The sequence below is a fragment of the Hermetia illucens genome, chromosome 3 (assembly GCF_905115235.1).
Source record: "Hermetia illucens chromosome 3, iHerIll2.2.curated.20191125, whole genome shotgun sequence".
Classification (NCBI taxonomy): domain Eukaryota; kingdom Metazoa; phylum Arthropoda; class Insecta; order Diptera; family Stratiomyidae; genus Hermetia; species Hermetia illucens.
Window position 1 is genome coordinate 85009561 of NC_051851.1, and position 15860 is coordinate 85025420.

A 15860-nucleotide genomic window follows, 5' to 3' on the forward strand; every position below is an offset into this window, starting at 1 on the left:
TTGAAACCCCTCAGGTGCCTTCGGCATTCTATGCATAATGTCTCGTCTGATATGCTTTTGTCGAGAGCAAACCATAACACTGGGAGGCCCCACAACCTTCCGTATAATTAAACGAAAACAAAGTAAGACACGGACTGTGCATACTTTATTGTCGCATATATTTTCACTGGAGGAGTCCTTTTGGAAATGCTTTCACTTGCATTCCATCTCTTATGAAAATGCTTAACTGCTATCTGCCTCAGTGCGCTGGCTCATATAGTTTGCTGTTTCAAGAGATGATACAGTTGACCCTTCAGAGGACAAATGTAACTTACATCTTTACATTTCGTTGCTTTCATGAGTCGTCCTCAAAATCACATCGCCTTTATAGGGGTGGGATACTATCTAAACATCGATCTTTGGAACTCTCAAATTACATTGGTTTGAGACTATATGTAATTGTGAAATTTCAGACCACTGGACTCTGAGAGTCAATTTTCAGTACTAAACGGGGTAAATTTTTCTGGTTATAGTCAAAAAATAACATATAAATTAACATGAAAATAGAAGCTGAGAAGTGACGACTTTGCTACTTTTCTTAACACGCCGATTCGAATTTTCCTTGGTGTATAAATCCTCTCCAATCTCTTCTTCTCTTCCTGAACTGCTGGCCAACTGCCGCAACACCCTCCTGTACTTCTCCTTCAGGAGAAAACTTCATTGGCACCAGTGTTCACCTTCGAATCGTTTGTCTACTTTTAACGAATCAATACATTTTCCTCCCTCTTTAAATAATTTTTAATAAAAGGCCAGAAAGTTATAGTGAATAGAGGCTTTCATTATCCCTATGCACTGAAGTGCATTTTCTGGCCGAGAATTACCAGAGGTAAGTCATCGAATGGATGGCCTCTCACTTATATCAACACGGCTTTATGATATGTCAGCTGACTTCTACCATTCTACTAGACTTCAACAATTTCACGGTAAAATGTCTAAATTCTTGTCTTGTTAGCTAGACTGATTTGTCATTAAACTTCCCTCACATGGCATTTCCCTATCAATCATTGCATGGCTGGTTTCCTACCTTTCTAATCCTTCCTGCTGTATTCTTTTGTTAACCGTTTCTGTTGGCCCTTTCTAACGCTCCTTTCTTCTCTTCAACTCCCCAACGTCTCTGACTGGATGTCGATATCAGTCGACTCAGGTGTGAATAAGTACTTGAACCAAATCAGGGTACTAATCTCGGGCGAGCACTCTTTTACCCCAAAACCACGCTGGAAGGACTTATCTACTAGCCGCAGTTATCTTCGATCCGACGTTATTTAGCTCCTTCTTCTAATCCTGAACCATTTAGCCAAGGCCGATCGCCCAATGAAGGAATAATCAGGTGTCATGAGCGTAGTCATGGTGTTTAAAGAGAGATGAACAAATCTGATGAAATCCTCCGGCACCAGCATGAAGAATGTCACCGTTGATGAGGAAAAAAATGTCACATATCACATTTTGCTTCCTCAATTTTGTTCTGATAATAATTATTATTTTCTCCGGAATCTTGCTCTCAATACGATGAATGAATGGGTCACAAGTGTGGCTTTTGTGCCTTCATGCTCCTTTTAGGTCAGGGTTTCACATAAGCAAATTTTTGGTGACACATAGTTTTTGTAGTAGATGTATCATAGATATCCATGTGATGTTTCTTCAGAGGAAAGGAAGCCGTTATTAAATTTGTCATTTCTCTTTTTAACTATGTTCATTTATGGTCTCTTAGCCGCCCGTGACGTTTAAATCTTCTTTAACTTTCATTAAATTCGCCATTTTTTCAGTCGAAAGCTTGGCCCAAAGAGAATTGAGAAGCTCTAGCAGTGTCCATCACACCTTTTGGTCGTTTCCCACCAACTCAGTGTTCATGATATATACATGACGACACCCTCGAAGACGCCTCTTTCATAGTTCCTTCACGATCTCCCCGTCCCATATCGATCGCAAATGTTCTCATTTATGGTGTGATCACAGCTAATTACGCCATCATTTTAGCACATGTTTGTTTCCACTACCATAATGCAGCGTTCTTTGTTTTTGGTAGCCTCGATGCTATATGGCACGAAGAGGTAGGAGCGAAAGTTCAACTAAAAACTCAAAAGTAAACTGGTTGCTCTTTCGCGCATTTTAATCACTGAATTCCTGACAGGTCGTTACCGCTGACAGTGATCGTCTCATTGGGGGTTGGCCATCAAAAACTCTGCTTTCTCTAAACTCGTTTGCAGACCATCCTGAATGATTTTAAAACCAGTAATTTGGATCTGGTTTGAGATAATGAATTAGCGTTTGCTAGGTGGTCAGGGAGCATCTGGATTTTTTATAGAAGATGTTTTAGTAAATTCTCTCCGATCCACAGATTAATCGCACACACTTCTGCCTGAAATAGAGGAGTGTAATGAACGAGTGGTACCTATATATTGCGTTTTGGATTCAATTCATGTATTCCATCCCGATCTATGTTCCATTGCATTTCCAAACCATCTTAATTATCAAGGTTTTCACTTTCCAAAGTTGGATAATAGTAATAGATGATAGTTCTGTATTCACGTACCATAAATGTTGACATGTTATTTCGTTGAAATTTGAGACTGCAAGCCACGTTTGTCGCAACAACACCACCACTTGTTTGTACTGTCTAAGGGTCTGGTAATGCTAGCTTCTACGGCTGGGATAAGTCCTCTGCAATTTTCATCTTCTCTGTCTTTGGTCGCTATTCTAGACCTTCATTGATAAGCACGAGTCTTAGCATAACTTGATATTTCCAGCATACGAGTACCATATATTGTTTAAATTACCATATTTTGCTTATGGCTCTCCATATGACACGAAGTGTCCAACTGATATCCAACATTGATATCACAAACTCAAAGCAGATATCATCATAAGGTTCTGCTTTTCCATGAAAGCTCTCTGTTGCTAAAAGCGGTTGCGGTCTATGACGTCAACTTATGCAACTATACCGAGTGCGGCCTCTGCTTCATGTGTTCCCTAAGCAATTCTTCTAAACCTTTGACAAGGAAGGAGACCAAGTTTACTTCCATGTAGGCTTTGACCTGTTTTGCACCTGTTTTGCGTCCCAGCATGTCATTGATTACAAGACCGTTCCGATGTGCCTCTATCATCAACGGCACAACAATCGGTATCCGGTCTAGGCCTGCCCTAATAAAGAACTTCAGACACTCCGGTTTTGCGCCGAGGTCCACCAATTCGATATCCCTAAAAGCTGTCTGGCGTCCTAACCTACGACATTGCTCCATCTCACGCAGGGTCTACCTCGCCTTTTTTTCTACCATAGATATTTCCTTTATGCTTTCATTGGCCATGGTCAGCCTAGTCAGTCTTATCAATTTTGTCGGGATACCGAATTCTCTCATGGCCGTGTACAGTTTTATCTTGGCTATGCTATCAAAGGCGGCTTTAAAGTCGATGAAAAGGTGGTGCAACTGATGTCCATATTCCAGCAGTTTTTCCATCGTTTGCCGCAGAGAGAAAATCTGATCTGTTGCTGATTTGTCTGGAGTGAAGCCTCTTTGGGCCAATGATGTTCTGAGCGTATGGGGCTATCCGGCCTAGCCGTGAGGCATTAATTCGCTGTGCCATGTGTTGAGCATCAATTGATGAATTGCTTTTAACTCCGCCATGCTATTAACATAGTATGCTGGTCCCAAGCCCAGGTAAATGAGGATATCCGCGATCGTTATGGAGTTGCACCGATCGTGGAAAGTTGCGAGGGAGGCGTCTTCGATGGTATGGTCACGCAATTCGTGCAAACGAGAATTCACTTGTCAAGATTGGTCTGAACATCGAAGTCGATGGTGAACGACCAAAATGCAGACCTAAACAACGGTGGCTTGATACGCTAGATGGGGATTTGAAAGCCTCGAGATTACACCCAGATCAGACATTCGATAGAGCCAAATGCCGAAGCCGAGCACGACGAGCCGACCCCGCTTGTGAACGGAACAAAGGCTGAAGAAAAAGAAGAAGATTTGATGAATTGCTTTTACGATTTCAATAGGAGAATTTAGAGCCTTTTGAAGCAGGCTGGTACAATCTATCGCAGAATGGCAAAAGAGATGGGATGACTAACAAGCTGCTAGTTGGATCAAAGATGGATTGGACGAAATCTCGGAGAACTAACAGCTGACACAATTTTTGAACCAAAATGGAGGTTATCGTCCATAGTTACATTGATTTGGTCTTGACGAATGTGGAGCATGTTGTAATTCGTTGATCCGGGTTTATTGTGCATCGAATAAAATTGGAAGCTTTTGCCAAAGATCTTTCAAACTATCCATGAAACGCTTAGGCAGGAAGAATTCGAAATAAAGAAGGAAAAAAGAGGCGCACAGAGAGCCAAGGCTGCAAATAAAGTATTCGATTGGGAAGGGTTGAGGAGGGTATTGTAAGGTACGAGATTGGCGACACATAGTGTGAAGGATGCGAAGAATGATATGAAGAGATGTCTGCCAGGGAAAAGCAATCACAAAGTAAATCCCACGATAATGAAGGCAAAGGAAAATTCAGACTTGATGAGAATGGAAGAAGGCTGGGAAAGTTGGAGGTGCTGTAGATATAACACTAGAAGCGTTCAAGGTTTCCTTATACCAACTAGGCCTGGACACTAGCTAGATACCCCTTGCTGGAAATAGTGGAATCGGCATGGCTTCCGGTAGATATATATTTTTTTGTAAACAGCCTGCTTCAGAACCTATTGAGTATGAACAGCCGATGCTCTGTCACTCTATGATCAGCCGCAATGGCATCATGCAAGTGAAAAATAATTAGTTACGTATATTCAGAATGCTCCTAAGTCTACTGTTAATGACGATGAGGTCAATTTGATTACAAATACTTTGCCAGCCGCTGGATATCCAATTGACCTTGTGACCGACTCTGTGCTAGAACAATGTCTCGTCGATGAAGAGGTAGTAACAATTGCAGAATTCTATAAACCTTTTATTGTTTTGTTGTTATTATTATTGAGCGAGGTGCTGTTAGAACACAACCTGGCATTCAGACCATTGGGAAATCTCTCCTGAGCTGCCAATAGTTGCCCAATGGAACTGTTTTTCTTCTTTATATCGGGAATCCCCTTTAATGCATTATGCTGCATAATTGCTGTGCCCTTGCATGAAAATCTTGGTACCAAGATCATCTCTGATAATGAGGATGCGCTTAGCAGTAACTGCAACATCCTGGTAACTCTCGATTCCGTTGGCGAAGAGCAAGCGCAGATTCAAGAGACCATTCTAAAATTGTTCCCATAATTCTCAAGATCTAGATGATTCTACCCATGTAGTTTCAAAGATTGGAAATTACTTTGGACAGTAAGTCTGTGGTGATGCTAGCGCAGTTAGAGAAGACTTGGACCTCTTTGCCTGGTAGATAAAGCCAACTCTGATAACTACTTGTCTCTTACCTATGTCTTGTGGTTAAGGTTGTTAATTTCTTACTTGTAATGGTCAACGATACTTGCCTTGAGAATCAGCATGATCGCATTGTTGCTATTGCTGTTTTCGTATTCATTTCCAACGAACACGGCGATTTTTTGACAACGTTTTCCTGTTAGTAAAAATATTTCCTTAAACATTTAAAAAACATATTCAAAAGAAATTATGTAAAGGAAACTTTTTAAATGGTCGAATTAGTCTATTTTTGTGACGTGTGATTTTTAAACAAATTTCGCCATTTATGAAATTTATGTCATTGAACATCTCCAGAAGTTCAACTTGCCCTCAGTTACCTTCTTGTGCGCCGTGTAGTCTATCAAATCGTCAGCAAAGCAAGCCACCGATATTTTTGGAGATTGTTTAAAGTCGAGAAAGTTGCGTTATTTTCCGGAAAATACTGCAAAAAGTGTGGGCGCAGTCAGTGTTCCTTACTGCATTCGAACATGAAATTGACATGAAAGGCTATCAAAGCAGATGAAAGTAGTTATGATCATTGACCTTAGGCGGTAAAATCTCATTCTAAATTACTAATGCCTTGCTTCGCCAGGTTTACCCAAATCTCGGACAAATGTTTTAATTCGATGATGTGGTTAATAGTCCTCGATATTGCTGCGAACCTTAAAGCGCATCGCCATACCTCCCAAACCTTGGCGAGTGTTGGTGTAGGTTTGCTAGCCCTAGTAGACATGAAATGTGTGACCGGTCTAGTGAGGATGTACAAAACTTCCTGAGCGTGTGTGTATGTGCGGTGCGGTGCGGTGAAATGTTCATCCTACATTGCAGTTGCTAGCGAGTTGTAGCTTACCTCGCACCTTTGCGTAGGTTTGGGGTCTGCGGTAAGCAGCAAACATGTGTAGCCGCCTTAATAGAACCACGCTGTCAACCAGGTTGTTAGTTGCAGCGAAATTACACGTCTTTGAACTAGTTGCGGTGGTGTTACGATGGAAGTCCAGCGTTGCTTCACCTAGGCACCAATATGGTCACCACGCCTGTCAGCTAACCAAACTCGGCCAACAGGTTTGCCAGTCGTGAACACCAACTGCGTGAGATAATATTTAGAACCGACGGCGGGTGCTGGTGCTAACCTGAATGCTAGCAGTTCGGCGAAATTACGGCCGGGATTCTTGTTTCTCAAATATTATCTCCCTGTCACCACAAAGATATTTAACTCACGTGGCAAGACTGAATACAAAAAAAAACTAAACCCACCTGGTGTAAACTATTCTAATAGAGACATTTAGTTTCGAGGCGGGCTGATACCACCAAAAATTTCTTCACAAAAGGAGCTAAACTGCCAGACGTTCTAATAAGGAAGGGGCCCCGAGCTGATTCCGGCGCCTACGCAACGAGTGGCCCAGTCTTTCTTCCCTCTTTATGGGAGGAGGGGGGAGATGATATGGTGGCCCTGCGGCGGCGCACCCCCTGCCGTTTCAGACATAATGGAGGAAACTCCAAATACACGGGAGGAATGACGCCTTCCTGGGGAGAATTAGAGCAAAAACAACTTTAATTTAACGTATGACTATTACTTCTTTACCACAGTCAATATATTCCATAATTCCTAAAGTAAATGCATAAACTCCAATCCTTAAACTAAGTGTTTCTCTCATCACCATTCAATACATAATAATTATCAGTATACAGTTATTAGCTCAAAATAATTTTCCATTTACATAAGGAGTTTGCTTTTTTTTTGCGGAAATGGGAAATGTCTTCTATCATTAGATGGATGGAAGGAAAATAAAGGTATATTTAATATCATCATAATTTCAGTTGGAGCTCCATATTCGCATTTTCCCTTCATTTTCTCGCTTCATTGCCTGTTCGGCCACATTATTTGTGCCAGGTTAAATTTTCAATTATCATCTTAGATACTGAATTTTCCGTTGCCTGATCAGAAAACATGTCGAGTGATATCCATATTTTCTAATAAGTATCATCGTGATAAATATATTCTTAATGACCTATCAACTGCCACTTCCGTCTTCCCATTGCATAATAGTGCCAGGCCTTTGCGCCGACTAAGTTCTTCGTTTGAGATAGTGTCAAGCCAGCGTACTCCGATGATTGACGGAAGCTTGAAATTTTTGAGTGATAGGGGGGTTAATTTTCCATGTGCCACCCCCATATAGCAGCACAGAAAGAACCCTAACACAAGACAATATCAACTTGATCCTAGTGTTGAGATGACTGCATTTCCAGATTTAAGACAGCGCAGCGAAATCGGATCTACCGCTATTAATGTGTCCGGCAACATTCAGAATTGTATACCGCATCACGAAAGAGCGTGCATGCGGTCGCAAATCTTTTGATGGTCATATGAAGGACGTTAACGGTCAACTTCTCGTCCAAGATGACGAACAACTGAAGAGGTAAGAAGAACATGTCCACGGAGTCCTAAGCCGTATTACATCCGGTGAGGTTCCTCCTCCTGTGGATGAAATGGCTATTCACGTAACATGCGCATATGGACTGCTCCTCCAAACAGAATATAAATAATTTCGGCCATCAATGCACTCAAATGAAGGAAAGCTGCATCACGGTCTCTCCGGAGAGTTCCTGAGTGCTCCACTTACAGCTACTATAGATCTGCTGCTTCCACTAGAATGGAAATCTTGGGAATTCAAGAACTTTCCCAGAGAGTGGAAGGAGGAGACGGTCGTTAAGATTCCACAAAGGGCACCCGTTTTGATAATTAGAGGGGTATCTGCCTGCTCCCTACCGTCTCAAAGATAATAGCTAAAATAATCCGCCGCTGGCAGCAACCACGCTTCCTAGATGTACTAATTGATCGACGCATTCGATGCTTTGCCGATTAATGCAGATAGGGAGTGCGATGACTCGTCCGACTGTAAACCTTGCTTCTGATTGGTAGTCGGACTGAAGGACACTACTTGGCTATCTTTTTAAATCCAGAGTCATTTGGCCAAGGTCCATGAACCGTGTGAGAGGAAGCAGATTTGATCAGCGTAGTCGGAGTGTTTGAGGAGAGATGTCTTCCTCATGGAATTCCTCCACGTCCTCCGGACAAGGCAGCATGAAGAACGTCAAAAACATTAAGAAGACGCTTTGGAGCTTAAGATCTTCCGAGATTTCACCTCGGTGCAGCACGTGACATTTTGCGGCATCATATGTCGCTTTGGTGATAGCTATTAGTTTCTTTGGAATGCCCCTCCTGCATAGAGTATTCCAGATACACTCCTTGTTCACACTATCGAATTCTTGATGAATTCATGATGAAGAGCAGGTGAAGCGAAGATTTAAATTCCGCGCACTATTTCGAAATAATCCGTAGAGTATTGACGTGATTGATTCGGAAGGATCCCGAGCGGAAAGTAGCCTGCTCTCTGTCGATCAAGCTTTCGAGATGTTTTTTGAAGCATTCCAGGATTATTTTAGCTATTATCTTTGAGACGGTAGGGAGCAGGCAGATACCCCTCTAATTATCAAAACGGGTGCCCTTTGTGGAATCTTAACGATCGTCTCCTCCTTTCACTCTCTGGGAAAGTTTTTGAATTCCCAAGATTTCCATTCTAGTGGAAGCAGCAGATCTATAGTAGCTGTAGGTGGAGCACTCAGGAACACTCCGAAGAGACCGTGATGCAGCTTTCCTTCATTTGAGTGCATTGATGGCCGAAATTATTTCTATTCTGTTTGGAGGAGCAGTCCATATGCGCATGTTACGTGAATAGCCATTTCATCCACAGGAGGAGGAACCTCACCGGATGTAATACGGTTTAGGACTCCGTGGACATGTTCTTCTTACCTCTTCAGTTGTTCGTCATCTTGGACGAGAAGTCGACCGTTAACGTCCTTCATATGACCATCGAAAGATTTGCGACCGCATGCACGCTCTTTCGTGATGCGGTATACAATTCTGAAATGATTGTGATCTTCTTCCCTGAGCAGCGCAATAGCAAATTCTATTTTGTCACGACGTACACTACGCTGATCTTTCGATCAGTATCAGAGTTCGAGCGCTGCTGACCGCTGTTCATCTAACCACTTCACACGATTCCGAAGTCAGCCAGATCTTAGTCAGCCACTTCGAGACGCAGCGTTTTTGATGGTGGTCCAATGTTCATCGATATTTTCAGGTTGATGCTGTCGAACGATAGTTGGATCATACGAGCGGTGGATGCTGAACTTAGGGGCGCAGCTCCATAACCCTGAAAGAAGTAGCGGACGCAACACACAAACAAACGTAAGCGACCATCAGGTGGTGGTACCTTTCGAGGTTGATGTCAGCGCCTCTCCTATTACGGACATCCAGGAGACAACTCCTAAATCTACAGCTGATCGCGAAGTGGTCGGTCTCATTCCTCGTACAGTGTTCGTCAGTTGAAACCCAACTGACCTTATGGCAAGCTCTGTACTCGAAGAATGTGCCGCTGATGAATACGTGGTGGAAGTTTCAGAAATCCACGAACCGTGCACCATTACCGTTGCGGTCGCCAAGACCATGCTTTTCCACCACATGTCCGAGCAAGGTGTTGTCAGATTCCACCTTGGCATTCAAATTGCCCATCACGATCACAATGCCACCTTTAGGAATCTTCTCCTGAACTGCGCTTAAATGCTCATAAATACCGTCTTTCTCCACTAGATCAGAAGTCTCTGTTGGTGCGTAACATTGTACAATTGTAATGCTCCTTAACATGGACCGAAATATAGCTGTTAGAAGTCCGTCAGGAGCCGGCTCCCAGCGCAAGAGAGCGCGCCTTTTGGTAGCCGTCAAAAGCAACCCGACACTGGATATGCGCCTGCTACTATTTGGCTTTCCGGAGTGCAAAAGTGCATTGCCGTAAGAGGGAGAAGAATACCCTCCAGAGTCCCACCATCTTAATTCGCTTAAGTCAAAAATGTCCAATTAGGTCAAATTGGAGAAAGCGAACGCTCTGAGGATCGTCGCTGCCGTTATCGAGAAGAGTGCGCACATTCCAGAAATCAATCATAGTCATGTGTCCGGATAGCTCAGTGGTTAGAGCACTAGGCTGTCATACGGAAGGTCGCGGTTCAAATCTCACTAGTGGCAGTGGAATTTGCATCGTGATTTGACGTCGGATACCAGCCGACTCAGCTGCGAATGAGTACCGGAGTCAAATCAGGGTAATAATCTCGGGCGAGCGCAATGCTGACCACATTGCCTCCTAGTGTACCGTTACGGTCTTGAATGAAGTGCTCTAACACACTTCAAGGCCCTGATCCAATATGGATTGCACCAACGATTATTATTATTATTATTAATCATAGTCCATTTACGATAGACAAAGGTCGTTGCCACGAGGCAATAGAGTTTCAAAATGTTCAAGTTGCTAGCCCACAAATTTCTATCCCTTTTAGTCGCCCCCTACAACAAACGGGGAAGGCATTGAGTGTATTCTTAACTGAACTCCTAAATAAGATTCATTCCGTACAGAAAGTGCGAAGAAAAATCGGTTTAGAAATATTGAACGCACGGAGAGAAAATAAAGTACGAACTGATGAACTGATGAACGCAGAACTTTTTTCATCAATTGGGAAAAAGAAAAATATTACAAACACATTTGTTCATATATGTGTTTTCATATTTCTAGTTAAAGTTATTGTTTTCGTTTGTTTTAAAACTAACACGTAGCGCTGAATTTCTTTCTTTGAATACAGATGCCGGTAGCCCATAATCGCAAGTTCTCACTTGATGATGACGATCCGGGCTGACTTTTAGCATAATAGAGTCGCCATGACCAAATTTTTCTCTCAATTCCATACGAAGGCGACAGCTGCTTACATAGAATGACGCTGGCTCCGAATAAACAAACAAATGGTTAGTTTGTTTCTAGTGAATCCATATATCAATATCATTGTGTCTTACGATAAGCTGCGTGATGTGGGCTGGGTACATCGACAAATAGCTTTGCCAAAAAGTAACAACTGGTATCCGGTCCAGACCTGCCTTAATAACGCACTCCAGAGGTCCACCAATTCCATATCCTTAAAAGTTGTCTGGCGTCCTGACCTACACCATCGCTCCATCTCAGGCAGGGTCTGCCTCGTCTCCTTTTTCTACCATAGATGTTGCCCTTATAGACTTTTCGGGCTGGATCATCCTCTTCCATACGGATTAAGTAACCCGTCCACCACAATCCGTTTAGGCGGATTTTATCCATAACCCGACTGTCTTGGTATCGCTCACAGATTCCGTCGTTATGTAGACTAAGGAATCGTCCATCCTCATGCAGGGGCCAAACAATTTTTTGGAGGATCTTCTCTCGAAATTTTTTTTGCTGTCCAGGTTTCCGAGGCACACATAAGGACTGGCAAGATCATAGCCTTTACAGTAAGCGCTTTGACCCTATGGTGAGACGATTCGAGGGGAACAGTTTTTGTAACCTGAAATAGGCTCTGTTAACAACCAACAGCCGTGCGCGGATTTCATCATCCTAGCTATTATCGGTTGTGATTTTCGACCCTAGATGGGAGAAATTTTTAACGGCCTCAAAGTTGTATTCTCCTATTTTTATTGTTTTCGTTTGGCCAGTGCGATTCGATGTTGTTCGTTCTTTGATTTTTGCCACCATTTTGTTCGTCTTACCTTCGTTAATGTGCAGTCCAAGACCTAGCGCCGCCTGTTAGATTTGGATGAAGGTCAGCTGTACATCTCGGATTGTTCTTACCATAATGTCAATGTCGTCAGCGTAGGTCAACAGTTGGCTGGACTTGAAGAGGATGGTGCCTCTCGTATTTATGTCTGCTTCAATTTTATAGTCGTTTAGGTTTTGGACGAAATTTTGTAAGGACTGTGATACACATACATGCAGCATTTTCACTCGTTTGCACTATAATTTTTTTCTTGTTTTATTTTCAATGCGACTGGCCTCCACTTCCAGTATCATCACACTTAATGCAGTGTGAGAGATAAGCCCATACCAGCACGGGATTCGAACCCAGGGTAACGAGGTCTTGACGATGACACTAAACTACTTCAGATACAGTCCCGTCCGGACAGTAATTCCTCAAATTTTCCCCAGCATTTGGTGAATCTCTGCTACAAGGCGTACTTCTTTATGCTGGTCGAAACTAAAATCTTAGTTCCAAAATCAGGCACTAAAATCTTTTCGCTAAATTTAGCAATTCCTCATTCGATACCTTTCCTAAGAACATTTCCCCGATACCTACAATTCTCGCGTCATGTTTTGTGCTCTTAACTTTTCACTTTGTCCTTTGTCCTTTGAAAGTACAACTGATTCTGTTTGAAAAACGGTAAAAACAGAAGAAGAGAAACCAAACGAATTGTAGTTTCACCTCGTTTTTGTTATGCATGCATTCTTATGCAGATGTGCGACTGCAAGGGCTAATTTTACAGTGAAATTTGCTTTATGCTCATTATGGTTTCCCCGGTATATGTACATAAACATGTGATAGATAAAACATGCTTTCAGAGAGTGAATTAGAGCCAGAGATATTTGTAGGAGTGAAGAAAGGTGAGGCCAAAGGACATACATAAATGTGACAGTTTCTGTTATGAAATTAAAACAATTATTCCCACAAGTTTTGAATTATGCAATGAAATTCAATGGACGTAGGACTTTCGCAGAGTCAACTTCATATTTGATGAAGACGACGGTAACAACGGCAATTTTCCTAGCTTTTTTCTCGTGTCGTTTTCTATTTGCCTGGCGGTTTCTATGTATGTATGTAGTGGGTTTTATTGTTCATAATAATGTGAATGGAATAGGGGTATTTTCCTTTGTCCTTTCATTCTACGTTTTGAATCACTGGTTTGGAATGGAAGTGTAACACTTCTCATGTGAAACGAATAAAGATTTTTTGTGTTAATGTCGCTCAATTTAAACAAGTGCTTGATGGGATACCACATATAGGGTGTTAAACTCCGTTGAATTGCGTATACATAGGACTGCCATATCTACCTTGGTTTAAAACATTTTCTTTTAATATAAGGCAAGATCTCTGTTCAATCTGTTGTGATGACAAATTGTCACTGTTGTGGAGAATTTTTAGAAGGAAGGAATAGAGCAAAACAAGCTCCCCACGATCGGGGTTGATGACCGAACCTTGAAGAGAATCAAACATGGCGTGCACAGATAGAAAGGACACATCGGATGGAAAGCCTACCGAGGTCCTGGAAGGAATGACGAAGGCCATAGAGGCTGAAAGGCAGGACGGAGCATTGAAATGGATCTGTTACCCAATGAGAAGGAGAAGCTTGACGACTTGGACCTAGACCGATTAGGGCTCAAGTCGGACAGCCAAACGCAAGGAAGTGCCATGTCGGAGGAGGAGTATGATATATTGACATTGGAGACAAGCTCTAAACTCTAATGATAAACCTTCACCATGCCAAAGCAAGCTGCGTCTGCGGGAATTGCAGGTAATCTCCAGAGACAACTTTGTATTAGTACTGACTAAAAATTCTGGCTACAGTGGGGGCAGATTCGTGGTCTGCAAGGAGGGAGCATGGCATGGATTCATCCAATGAAACACCAAGAAATTTAAAACACATATGAGTTTCTAACTTGAGAATTCGTGGCTGTCCAAATCTCACTGGAAGCCAGCAGAAGAACTTAAGAGGCAGTTGTGGTGCCAGGATACTTCCCAGGAGAAGGCACGCGTATCCCACCGAAATAAGTCGTGAGACTGGCGAAGTTCTGCGAGAGGAAGGTGCTATAACTTCCTCTCGGCTGCGATCACAACGCCCACCGAGAAATCTGGGGAAGCAGCAATATCAATCGAAGTGGTGAGTGACTTCTTGAATTCACTCTTAGCAATAAGCTAGAAATATATAACGTAGGGAACCCTCCACCATTCATTCCAGGCAATAGGTACCAGACATAGCACTCTGATAAGCCCCGTGATGCTGAGGTTAATGCGAGAAGCACCACCCTGTTGAGGTCTACCCAAATACTGGCCCACGCTGACGATGTTGACATTACGGGAAGAGCAACCCGAGATGTACAGTCTACCTTCATCCAAATTGACCACACAGCGCGAGATCTTGGGATGCACATTAATGAAGACAAGACGAAGAACATGATGTTGATGTCAGCACCAAAAACCAAAGAAGGTACAGCATCAAATCAAAGTAAAACAAGTCGGAATACCGGAAGCTCTGCGCCTCAGGTATAAAGGTTTTGTGTTCATCTTATGTAAGCAACTCTTTGTGCATGATTCTCCATTCCTTATTGCAATTTTATTTTTGTTACTTTTTTTTCTCTTTGTACCTAATGGGTTATAGGTAGAATATATATTAATATCTTTTAAATATGTTCTGTTTCGACGGTTAAAAACTCGTAGCCACTAACAATGTTTTTTTTTGGGATATTCTAATCAAATCTTTTGTGGAATATCCGAATCAAATTACTGAATACTCTTCGTTGCAATCTATAAAATGTTTGCCTGTTTCATTCTAAAACCTCGGAGGTTACAAATTTTAACTCTTATCAGCTCTGCTCTTATTGAGGTTCATACATTATTTTCGTACATAGCTAAGAATGCAAAATATTCCGTCATATATTTCCAGACAAAATATGCATGTGTACATACTTATTAAAGATAAATATTGTGCTTAAAATTAATCTAGCGCACCTTCACGTATTCGCACTTTACTCTGTGCACGAAAGGATGCATACATACACACACATCCATCCTATTGAACATTACCCGCGGATTTCATTAGCATGTATATATACATTTGCATTTGACTGTTTCCAGTCACTGATATTGATATTCAAATAACTAAAAAAGAAAAGCGAACGACATATCAGTGAAAGTCTCAAATCTAAAATTTACCCCAATATCGTCCGTCTGCCGCATTGGATTAGTGGTGTGATACGAGGTGAAAATATTCGAGATCGATATGTGGTTGCAACTATCATAGCGAAATTGTAAGAGAGGCGTCTTCGATGGTATGGTCACGTAATTCGCGATAACGAGAATTCACTCGCCAAGATTGGTCTGAACATCGAAGTCAATGATAAGCGACCAAAAGGCCGGCCGAAACAACGGTGACTTGGTACGCTGGATAGGAATTTAAAAGCCTCGCGATTGCATCCAGATCAGGCATTTGATAAAATAAAATGCGAAACCGATCACGACGACCCGACCTTGCTTGTCAGCGGGACAAAGGCTAAAGAAAAAGAAGAAGATGTGAGAAGCGACAACTGCATGACAGCTCCGTGTCACATAGCTAAAAATTCCATTGCCGTCTGATTTTTAGAAAGCGATTTAAATAATCCCCCTCCAATCAATGTAAAAGGAGGGAGCACATTTTTTTCATAAAATGTGCCCATGTGTGGTATCAAATGAAAGGGCTCAATTAGTACTTTCCGAAACTGGTCGCATATTTGATATTGGGTGAAACGTAGGGGAGTGAAGGCTCAAAATATGACCATC